Genomic DNA, 11500 nt, shown 5'->3' with positions numbered 1-11500 from the left:
AAAGAATTGGCTGGGTAGCTGCATCCAGAGTTGCAATCAATGGCTCTGTGTCCAAGTGGAGGCTGGTGATGAGTGGTCCCTCAGGAGTCCATCTTGGGACTGGTGCTTTTTAGTATCTTTATCAGTGACATAAACAATAAGATTGAATGCACCCTCAGAAAGTTTGCAGACAATGCTAAGCTGAGTGCTACAGTTGAAACAAGAGAAGGAAGCAGTGCCAACCAAAGGAACCTGGACAAACTAGAAAAGTGGGCTCATGCAGAGCTAATAAAGCTCAAGAAGTGCAAGGTACTGTACCTGGGTTGGGGCAATCCCAGACATGAATAGCATCCCTGTCCATGGAGTTGGATCTAGATGATCTTTCAGGTTCCTTCCAATAGAATCCTTTTTACAATTCTATAAATCATATATATCTATATCTACAATTCATATATATATATGTACAGATAACACATTTGTGGGTATTTATGTTCTTAAAAGATGAATAGAACCAGGATTTCATTCAAATATCTTCCCATAAATATTACGAATGATAAATCATAGGTTGCAATACATTTTTAATTGTATTTCATCTGTATGATTATCTAACAACACTTTTTTTTTTTTTTTTTTTTTTTTTTTTTTTTTTTTTACATATAGGTTAATTAGCTCAGGATTTTAGTTATATTGAAAAGTCATTAGATTTTTTTAAGAGAAAAAAAAATCCCCCCTCCTTTATTTTTTTTATTTGAACCTATTTTGGTGCTTTACCTCCTTTTCTTTTTGAACTGTTTCTATCTACATTTTTCTTGTGTATTTTCCATATCAGTTCTCTCTAGACTTTGTAAGAATACAAGATTAAATGAAAGCATAATAAGGAAAGGAAAGGAAAGGAAAGGAAAGGAAAGGAAAGGAAAGGAAAGGAAAGGAAAGGAAAGGAAAGGAAAGGAAAGGAAAGGAAAGGAAAGGAAAGGAAAGGAAAGGAAAGGAAAGGAAAGGAAAGGAAAGGAAAGGAAAGGAAAGGAAAGGAAAGGAAAGGAAAGGAAAGGAAAGGAAAGGAAAGGAAAGGAAAGGAAAGGGGAATCTTTTATAAGGAATTTATAAGAGGAAACCTTATACCTTTTATTGATAAAGTGAATGTCTTTAGAAGGAAAATACAGTAGATCTCATACAACTCTGTCTATGAAATATTTGTTATGGTTTCTTCTGAGAAATTGTCAATGAAATATGAAAAACTAGCATAAGCATAAGCTTTGCAAGTTAGGTAACCTACTATCTTAAAGTGAAGATACAGCTAAATTACATTGTATAGATGTAACGTGCAGAAAAATGTTGCTAATGTGGAACTGGTCTCAATCTTATTATTAACACTGGAAACAATTGTAAGACTGTTCTACAGAAATGAGATTACTATGACAAAGTGAGAATGGCTTGCTGAAAATAAAAGGTGTCAATACATTTTACAGGAATTTCTATATGGTTTTAAAGGTAGACTAACAAAACCAGTGTTCTATTAAGCATAAAAAAGTTTAAGACTTGGTCTGAAAAATTCTATTGTGCATTGAGAACTCACTTTGGTAGACAGATGAAGGAATAGACATATAGATTTACTGGAAATCATTTTTTTTACTGGAAATTTACAATATAAAGTTGTGTAAGGTGTCATGCTTACCATAAAAGAAGGTGAACATGAATAATTTTAAATAAAGTATGAATAAGACATCATCAAAGGGTTCTGGTAAATGGGGCTGCATCAGGCTGGCGGTCAGTCACCAATGGGGACCCTCAAGGCTCCATTTTAGGGCCAGTTCTCTTCAGTGTTTTTATAAATGATTTGGATGTAGGACTAGAAGGTGTTTTTAGCAAATTTGATGACAATATTAAACTCGGAGTTGTGGACTCTGTTGAAGGTGGAAGAGTCTCACAGAGAGATCTGGACAGACTGTAGAACCAGGCAATCACCAACCACATGAAATTTAACATGAGCATGTGCCAGGTCCTGCACCTGGGACAGGGCAACCCAGGCTATACCTACAGACTGGGCAAGACACTGGAGAGCAGCCCCATATAGAGGGTTTGGTTGATAGCAAGTTGAATATGAGCCAGCAGTGTGCCCTGGAAGTCAGGAGGGCCAACTGTATCCTGGGGTGCATCAGGCAGGGCATTGCTAGTCGGTACAGGGAAGTGATTGTCATGCTCTACTCTGTGCTGATGCGGCCTCACCTTGAGTACTGTGTTCAGTTCTGGGCACCACAGTACAAAAAGGACATTAAACTCTTGGTGAGTGTCCAGAGATTTTTACAAATATGGTGAAGGTCCTAGATGGGACGACATACAAGAAGCATCTGAGGTCACTAGGCCTGTTCAGCCTGGAAAAGAGGATGCTGAGAGGAGACCTCATGACGGTCTATAGCTTTCTCATGAGGGGGAGTGGAGGGGCGGGCACCAATCTATTCTCTTTAATGACCAGTGATAGGACCAAGGGAATGGTGTCAAGCTGTGACAGGGGAGGTTCAGGCTGGATATCAGGAAAAGGTTCTTCACTGAGAGGGTTGTCACACACTGGAACAGGCTCTCCAGGGATGTAGTCACGGCGTCAAGTCTGTCAGAGTTTAGGAAGCATTTGGACTGTGCACTTAGTCATATGGTCTTAATTTTTGGGTAGACCTGTGTGGTGCCAGGAGCTGGACTCAATGATCCTCATGGGTGTCTTCCAACTCGGGATATTCTATGATTCCATTCTATGATTTATATTACTGAGTGGGGTACTACAGCTCCAGAACTTCCTTCCAGTTTTCCAAAGCTGCATAGAAAGTGGAAAGGAAGAGTCTTTCTGCTAGTCTCCAAATCAGTGAAAATCTGCTTCTGTGTTGGATTTTATTATATCTTTTCTCTCTTCTAAGATTGGTGCTAGGATACCTAGAAGGCATGTCAGGGAAATGAGATGGTTTGGGATCATGTTACTGAAATTTCCATCATCTGTTCTTCTGCAGGACAGAGGCAAACCAGTCTCTTAATGTCCACTGGAGTTTTTCCCAAGCAGAGCTGAAATTCAGCAGTATTCCATCACTCCTTTTATCAGCAGTCAACAGCAATTAATGTTTATGTTGACACTTGATAACAGATATTGCAAGGAAAAATCAAATGACCTATATTTCACAGTAAATGAAGTTGTTCGTTTGCAATATGGTTATATATATTTCTTTCAAATAATTTTAAAGAGTTAAAAAAAAAAGAGGTTAAAAAACTAAAATATATAAGCTTTATCTAGGCCAAGAGAAATATTCACAGATATACAGAGCTTTCTCATCTATGCCAGCGTAAATGTGTAAATCAGCAAGAAATGTTCAGTAGCCAAAGGAGTTATACTGATGCTTGGCTAAATCCAAAGAACTTCACATGTCACTAACTCCTACATCAATTCTACATATCAGCTGACAACAGGGAGCAGGCTCAGTATACTTTTAATAAATACATGTTATAGCATTCATTGTGTATTACATTTTCTCTGCAGAAAAGATAAGCCAGAAGCATGAAACAATTTAATGTAAGTGTGTGGCCAGTCAGATTTGTAATAAAGTAAAGAAGGACTAGAACAAATGGTGCTTCATTGTGCCTTTAAGACTAACTTTAATGAAGGAAATCTATAAATAATACAAGAACTAAATGATATATACTGTATTTGATCTTAAAATTAAGAGATGTGGAATATTGTCAAATGAAAATGGTCTCCTGCTACCAAAGACTGTAACACTGAGGTGAAGCCAAGATATTTATTTTCTAAGTTATTGATCTTATGACAAAATTATATTACAATGACTTTATTTCTAATAGACAAAATGACAGATGTAAATTTAATAATTTTATGTGATGGATGTCGATGTAGCAAATTGATAGAAGTTTACAATGTTACCATTACTCTACTATGTATGTATTGGCTAAAATGCAAATAACAAGTACATCTGGCCTTTCAGACATTCAAAGACTGATTTATGAACAGAAGCAGAGTTTTATCCCTATTATTATCACTTATGTTGACAATTAATAGATTTTTTCCATTAGTTGAAATCATTTTATTAATTAATATTTCTGCTGCAAGATTATATGATAGATTAAATAGCTACTTGATTTAAGATACCTTACATCTTTATAGGCTGTTCAAATAACTGAACATAGTGTAGGAGGTTGGGGAAAGCACAATGTACCTTTCTTAGAACAAATAAACAGACAATGACAAGTAGGAAAATACAATCCTAGTAGACCCCGACTCATCTCACTGCATGTGACCTTATATAGCAGCCAACAAGGTAACAGTAAGGGAAGAAATTTATTTATTTGCATTATCAGAATACAGGAATACCAAAGAATGAACTGCGATTTTGAGAATGACAGTATTTTTTCATTATCTGCATGTTCTGAGGCTAGCATTTAGTTAAACAGTAGAACAAAATGTACTTTCTGTTATCTGTATAATCTTGATGGAATTCTCACTGATTTAAATTAGATTTTGCATTCAGGGGAGGGAGCGGGGGGGGACACAAAGCAGAATTAGATATTTTCTGCTGTTTTGCATGGGTTACACCTTTTTTAATTCTGCAAACTACCGTGAGATGGCATAGAATGTACTGATTGCAGAATGTTTAGTAACTATATGATTTGTAATATAACATTTTCAAGGAAAATATTAAGTTGTTTGTAAAGTACACATTTCAACTTAAGCAGGACAGATTCAGGAATACTGGAACAATATGATAAACTTCAGAATAATGAGAATGCTATTAAACAGTTTGTTCGTTTGTTTGTTTTTAAATTAATGGTACATAAGACATTATCCAGTCTTCTCACAGTGACTAATCAAGTTATACTCATGATATTCTGTAGAGACAAACTTTTACACACATTTAATAAAGCAAACTGAAGCACAAAAGGTAGGAATAATATCATTCAGCTTTATTCATCTTATGGTAAATTTATGAATATGATAAAGCTGTCAATTCAGAGGTAGATGCTAGCAATGGCATGATTATTACAGTTACTATTAGGTAACCTAAACATCTAGTATCATTTTAGTGAACATTTCAGATGTGACACCATCTTTTGTATACTGAGTATCTTGGCATGAGTTTTTTGCCAAATCTTGTCATGGCAATTCCTTCCATAATTTCCACAGGATGCCCACAAGAGCACTGACTTCAGCACAAAGCACGCCATGCACATCCACTTCCTCTCCAAAGAGAAGGGAGAGCTTCTTGTCTTACATGTAACAACTTAGAAGTTAGAGAACTTACCAGGCAATGAGAAACTAAGGTGCTGTTCTTTGAGTTGGTTCACATGCACAGCTACAACCTTCTAGAAGATTCTTCATAGAATCACAGAATCCAAAGAATGGCAGGGCAAGAAGGGACTTCTGAAGGTCATCTGGTTTTAGGGACACCATGAACCATTTGCCCGGGATCATGTCCAAATGGCTTTTGAGTATCTCCAAGGAGTGAGACTTAGCAATCTCTTTGGGTAACCAGAGCTTAGCTCTGTCTTTGTTCTTGCCATCAGGTATTGATATACATTGATGAGATTCCTCATGAGTCATTTCTTCTCCAGGTTGAACTGTCCAAGCTTTCTCAGCCTCTCCTCATAGGAGAGGTAATCCAGTCCTTTAATCATCTTCATGGCTTTTATCTAGACTCTCTCCAATATGTCTATGTCTTTCTTGTACTAGGAAGACCACTTCTGGACAAAGCACTCTGACTGTGGCCACGGCACTGAAAAGAGAGGAAGGATCACATCCCTTGACCTGCTGGAAATGCTTTGACTAATGCAGTCTAGGATACAATTACCTTTCTCTGAAGCAGGAGAAAACTGCTGGTTTATGTTCAACTCAGTGTCCACCCATCCAGGTCCTTTTTGGCAAAGTTGATTCCTAGCTGGGTACATTGGTGCCGGGGGTTGTTCCTCCACAGGTGCAAGACTTTGCATTTCTCTTTGTGGAAGTCCATAAGGTTCCTGTCAATCCTTATGTCCAGACTGTCCAGTTCCCCCCAGTACAGTTTAATATATGACACCCCAAATGGGGGTGGAACCCCTGCCCTGTCTCAGTTGGGCAGAGGGAGGGGACCTCGGAGTTGGGGAGGAATGGAGACAGGTCCCTGTTCAACCTCACAAGCAATGCCCTGCCCTACTGGCCCCACCTTCCCAGGTACCTTTACATAACAGATTTGAGGCCCTGGAGCTTGAGAGACCAGTGGGTGAGGTTGAGGTAGAAAGTGTACCCAGGAGGATGCCTAGGGAGAGGAAGTCGACTCCATGCCTCAAGACTGCCTCCACCACGAAAGACAGAAGGATAATCGTTGTAGGCAACTCCCTTCTCAGGGGAACAGAGGGCCCTATTTGTCGGCCTGACGCTACCCGTAGGGAAGTCTGCTGCCTCCCTGGGGCCAGGGTCAGGGACATTGCCAGAAACCTTCCCAACCTGGTTTGCCCCTCTGATTACTGTCCTTTTTTGATAATCCAGGCTGGCAGTGATGACATTGAAGAGAGAAGCCTGAAGGCTATCAAACAGGACTTTAGGGGACTGGTATGGTTACTGGATGGAGCTGGAGTACAGGTGGTGTTTTTGTCCATCCATACAGTGGCAGGGAGAGGTACAGAGAGGACACAGAAAGCCCACCTGATAAACACATGGCTCAGAGGCTGGTGCCAACACAGAAATTTTGATTTTTTTTTTTTGATAATGGGGTGCTTTACTCAGCACCTGGCCTGATGGCTGCAAGGGGGGTTCCACCTATCTCTAAGGGGAAAACGGATCCTAGGCCAGGAGCTGGCAGGGCTCATGGAGAGGGCTTTAAACTAGGTAAGAAGAGGGACAGGGCTGAAACAAGGCTTGTTGAAGGTGTGCCATGGGGAACAATGACAAGTCTGGGAGAGAAGACAATGGCCCAACTGAAGTGCATCTACACTAATGCATGTAGCATGGGTAAAAAACAGGAGGAGCTGGAAGCCATCATGTAACAGGCAGGTTATGACTTGGTTGCCATCACAGAAATGTTGTGGGACCACTGTCATGACTGGAGTGCTGCAATGTCTGGCTATAGGCTCTTCAGAAGGGACAGGCAGAACAGAATGGGTGGTGGTGTGGCTCTCTATGTCAGAGTGTTTTGATGTTGTGGAATTTGAGGCTGGGAATGACACGGTTGAGTCCCTATGGGTTAGGATCAGCAGCAAGGCCAACAAGGCAAGCATCCTGTTGGGGGTCTGTTATAGACTGCTGAACCAGGATGAGGAGATGGATGAGGAGCTCTACAGGCATCTGGCAGAAGTTCCAAAATCGTCAACGCTTGTTCTCGTGGGGTACTTCAACTTCCCAGACATATCCTGGAAGTACAACACAGCCCAGAGAAAGCAGTTGTGTTGGGTCTGTCTGGGCTGGAGTCACCTTTCCCTGCAGCAGCCCACACAGTGCTGTGCTCTGCAATCGTAGCTGGAACAGCACTGATATCACTCCAGTGTTGTGTCTATTGCTGCATAGTGCTGGCACAGCATCAGGACTCCTTCCAAGCCTCCAAGAGCCAGGAGACTGTGGGTGGGCAATTGATGGGGAGGGGACATTGCCAGGGCAGATGACCTAAACCAATCAAAGGGATATTCCACAACACCTGATGTCACAGTCAGCAATAAAAAGGGGGGATCTCATGGGGAGGGGGGGTTTCCTCCTGAACAACCACTATGTGTTTTGAGGCTCTGCTTCCTAGGACATGGCTTAACATCGCTCATTGATGGGAAGTTGTCCTGGTTTCAGTTAGAACAGAATTAATTTTCTTCCTGGTAGCTGGTGGAATGCTGTGTTTTGGCTTAGGATGAGAAGAGTGCTGATAACACCCCGATGTTTTAATTGTTGCAGAGCAGTGCTTATACCAAGCCAAGGACATCTCAGCCTTTTGCTCTGTCCTGCCAACAGGCAGGCTGGGGGTGCAGTAAGAGCTGGGAGGGGACAGACCCAGGACAGGTGACCCAAACTAGCCAAAGGGGTATTCCATACCATCTGACGTCATGCTAAACAATATATAGGGGTGGCTAGCTGGGGGATGGGGCCGGACTGCTCGGGGTTAGGCTGGGCATCGGTCAGCAGGTGGTGAGCAATTGCATTGTGCATCACTTGTTTGTACATATTATTAGTAGTAGTACTATTATCATCATTGTATTATTATTATTATTGTTATTATTATTTTCCTGTCTTATTAAACTGTCTTTATCTCAACTCACGGGCTTCACTTTCCATTTCTCTCCCCCGTCCCAGAGAGGGAGGGGAAGGGTGAGCGAACGGCTGTGTGGTGTTCAGCTGCCGGCCGGGTTAAACCGTGACAGAAGTAGAGAATAATCTTTTTTTTTTTCTCTGTGCTTCCGCATGGACTTATTTTTTCTTTTGTTTCTTTTTCTCCCCATGCCCTTTCCCTTTAATTAAACATTTCTCATCTCAAACCTCAAGTTCTCTGTGTTGCATTTTCTTCCCCTTCCTCTTTGAGGAGAGAGGGAGTGAGAGAGTGGTTATGATGGAGCTCAGCTGCCCACCTGAGTAAAACCACCACAGCAGTCTAGGAGGTTTCTGGAGAGCGTGGAAGATAGCTTCCTGACGCAGCTGGTTAGTGAGCCTACTCGGGGAGGTGCCCCACTAGACCTTTTCTTCATAAACAGAGATGGTGGGAGATGTGGTGATCGGCAGCTGTCTTGGGCAGAGTGACCACAAAATGGTAGAGCTCTCTATTCTTGGTGAAGTCAGGAAGGGGACCAGTAAAACCGCAGTCTTGGACTTCCGGAGGGCTGACTTTGAGCTGTTCAGGACATGGGTTGGCAGAATCCCTTGGGAGGCAGTTCTGAAGGGCAGAGGAGTCCAGGAAGGCTGGGCACTCTTCAAGAAGAAAATCTTAATGGCACAGGAGTGGTCAGTCCCCACATCCCCAAAGATGAGCCAGCCTGGCTGAACAGAGAGTTGCAGCTTAACCTTAGGAGAAAAAAGAGGGTTCATAATCTCTGGAAAAGAGCGCAGGCCACTCGGGAGGACTATAAGGATGTTGTGAGGCTGTGCAGGGACAAAATTAGAAAGGCCAAAGCTCATCTGGAGCTCAATCTGGCTACTGCCATCAAAGACAACAAAAATATTTTTACAAATTCATTAAGGCAAAATGGAGGACTAAGGAGAATCTCCAGCCTTTACTGGATGTGGGGGGAAACTTAGTAACAAAAGATGAGGAAAAGGTGGAGGTGCTTAGTGCCTTCTTTGCCTCAGTCTTTAACGGCAAGACCAGTTGTTCCCTAGAAACCAAGTACCCCGAGCTGGTGGAAAGGGATGGGGAACAGAATGTGGCCCTCATAATCCACTGAGGAAATGGTTGGTGACCTGCTATGGCACTTGGATATACGCAAGTTGATGGGGCTGGATGGGATCCACCTGAGGATACTGAAAGAACTGGCAGAGTAGATGGCCAAGCTGCTTTCCATCATTTGTCAGCAGTCCTGGCTATCAGGGGAGGTCCCAGCTGACTGGCGGCTAGCAAACGTGATGCCCATCTACAAGAAGGGCCGGAGGGTAGACCCAGGGAACTATAGGCCGGTCAGTTTGACCTCAGTGCCAGGAAAGCTCACGGAGCAGATTATCTTGAGTGTCATCACAGGGCACTTGCAGGGCAACCGGGTGATCAGGCCCAGTCAGCATGGGTTTATGAAAGGCAGGTCCTGCTTGACAAACCTGATCTCCTTCTATGACAAAGTGACGCGCTTGGTGGATGAGGGAAAGGCTGTGGATAGGGTCTACCTTGACTTCAGCAAGGCTTTTGACAACGTTCCTCACAGCATTCTCCTCAAGAAACTGGCTGCTCGTGGCTTGCACTGGCGTATGCTTCGTTGGGTTAAAAACTGGCTGGATAGCTGGGCCCAAAGAGTCGTGGTGAATGGAGTCAAATCCAGTTGGAGGCTGGTCACTAGTGGCGTCCCCCAGGGTTCAGTACTGGGGCTAGTCCTCTTCAATATCTTTATTGATGATCTGGACGAGGGGATCTAGTGCACCCTCAGTAAGTTCGCAGATGACACCAAGTTAGGTGCATGTGTCGATCTGCTCGAGGGCAGGAAGGCTCTGCAGGAGGATCTGAATAGGCTGCACCGATGGGCTGAGGCCAACTGCATGAAGTTCAACAAGGCCAAGTACCGGGACCTGCACCTGGGGCACAACAACCCCAAGCAGAGCTACAGGCTGGGAGATGAGTGGTTGGAATGCTGCCTGGCAGAGAAGAACCTTGGAGTATTGGTTGATAGTTTGCTGAATATGAGCCAGCAGTGTGCTCAGGTTGCCAAGGAGGCCAACAGCAGTTTGTATAAGAAGCAGTGTGGCCAGCAGGTCTATGGAAGTGACTGTCCCCCTGTACTCAGCTCTGGTGAGGCTGCATCTCGAGTACTGTGTTCAGTGTTGGGCCCCTCGCTACAAGAAGGACATCGAGGTGCTTGAGAGAGTCCAGAGAAGGGTGACGAAGCTGGTGAGGTGTCTGGAGAACAAGTCCTACAAGGAGTGGCTGAGGGAGCTGGGTTTGTTCAGCCTGGAGAAAAGGAGGCTCAGGGGCAATCTTATCACTCTCTACAGGTACATTAAAGGGGGCTGTAGAGAGGTGGTGGTTGGTCTATTCTCCCACATGTCTGGTGGCAGGACAAGGGGGAATGGGCTAAAGTTGCACCAGGGGAGTTTTAGGTTGGATATTAGGAAGAACTTCTTTACCGAAAGGGTTGTTTGACATTGGAATGGGCTGCCCAGGGAAGTGGTTGAGTCACCATCCCTGGAGGTCTTTAAAAGATGTTTAGATGTAGAGCTTAGTAATATGGTTTAGTGGAGAACTTTTTAGTGTTAGGTCAGGGATTGGACTAGGTGATTTTGGAGATCTCTTCCAACCTAGATGATTCTGTGATTCTGATATATTTATCAGTGGCATAGACAGCGGGATTGAGTGCAGCTGCAGCAAGCTTGCAGATGACACCAAGCTCTGTGGTGCTGTAAAAACATTATAAGGAAGGGTTGCCATCCAAAGGGACTTGGACAAGCTGGAGAAATGGGCCTGTGTGAACTTAATGAGGTTCAGCAAGTCTAAGTGCAATGTGCTACACCTGGGTCGGGGCAATCAAAGAAACAAGAATAGATTGGGAGAAGTCATTGAGAGCAGCCCTGCAGAGAAGGACTTGGGAGTTCTGGTGGAGAAAAAGGTTGACATGATCCAGCAGTGTGTGCTTCCAACCCGGAAGACTGACTGCATCCTGGGCTGCTGCAATAGTGGAGAGTCCAGCAGGTTGAGAGTGGTGATTGTCCCTCTCTACTCTGCCCTTGTGAGGCCCAACTTTGGAGTACTGAGTCCAGGTCTCGGGCCCCCAGCACAAGAAGGTTGTTGATCTGTTAGAATGGGTCCAGAGGAGGCCCATGAAGTTAATCAAGGGGCTGGAGCACCTCTCCTATGAAGAAAGGCTGAGAGAGCGGAGGCTGTTCAGCTTAAAAAAG

Source organism: Aythya ferina (assembly GCF_964211825.1).
Source record: "Aythya ferina genome assembly, chromosome: 1".
Lineage (NCBI taxonomy): Eukaryota > Metazoa > Chordata > Aves > Anseriformes > Anatidae > Aythya > Aythya ferina.
The sequence above is the reverse complement of the archived record's forward strand: the minus strand, read 5'-3'. Positions refer to the sequence as shown.